Here is a 995-nt window from a genome sequence, read left to right on the forward strand (position 1 = left end):
AAAAGCTAATTTAAAAAACAAATAATTTTTTTAAAAAAAATTAATATCTACTCTATTTTCATTATTGAGAATTTGATACGTATTGCAAATCTTGGCTGCGCCTTAAAAAAGAGTAATTTTTTTCTTCTTTTTCCCTTAAAATATCAAGTTTAAAAGAGTTTTGACCAAAAGAATAAAATAAAAATGTAAAATAATTATGGTAATGAATACTTCGAGTAAAAAGTTTTTAAATTTTAATGGACCTAACCGAAAAAATATTATTAATTTTCAATGATTTGAATATCAAATACTTAAGATTGGAGTCTTTTCTCTTCCTTTTCTTCGTCTTTTTATTTTTTCCTCTTCCTTTTTTTTTTTTTTTTTTTTTTTTTTTATTAACTCTTCATTTTATCACTATACTAACTTTTTTATTTTAGATCCAAATTCTTTTCTTTAGTAGAAGAGAAGTCAAATTCTTAAATAATAATGCCAAGTAAAAGTGACTATAACCATTACAAACACTTGCACATGTGGTGAAAGTAAATTCAATGGTAGTAACAACAAATCATAGACATATAAACATTTTCTTGTAACATGTTGAAAGTGGAAACGCTTTTTCATTAAGCATTTTAGTTTATCCCCTTGAGTCTTGAGTGTGTGAATTATTAGCATGGAATCTAAACTATATAAACACATCACCATGAAATTAGAAGCAAGCACTTTAATGACAACACAACATAGAGAGCTTAGAGTTGTACCAACCTTTCTCGCCAAGATTAAATCAAGAAAGGCCCACAAATAAAGAAATTAGTTTTAAGCAACAACCACCACAAGTTGAAAGAGACGGATTAGCAATGTTTACAATATGGCATCGAGCTAACCATTTTAAGCAATTGACAGAAAAAGGTACTTGAGTTGACGTTTGATCATGAATTCAATAAATTATTGTAAACTATGATGTACAGACATAGATATAGGACACACAAATTTAAAATTTTTATAAAATATAAAGATAT

Source organism: Arachis ipaensis, chromosome B10 (assembly GCF_000816755.2).
Source record: "Arachis ipaensis cultivar K30076 chromosome B10, Araip1.1, whole genome shotgun sequence".
NCBI lineage: Eukaryota > Viridiplantae > Streptophyta > Magnoliopsida > Fabales > Fabaceae > Arachis > Arachis ipaensis.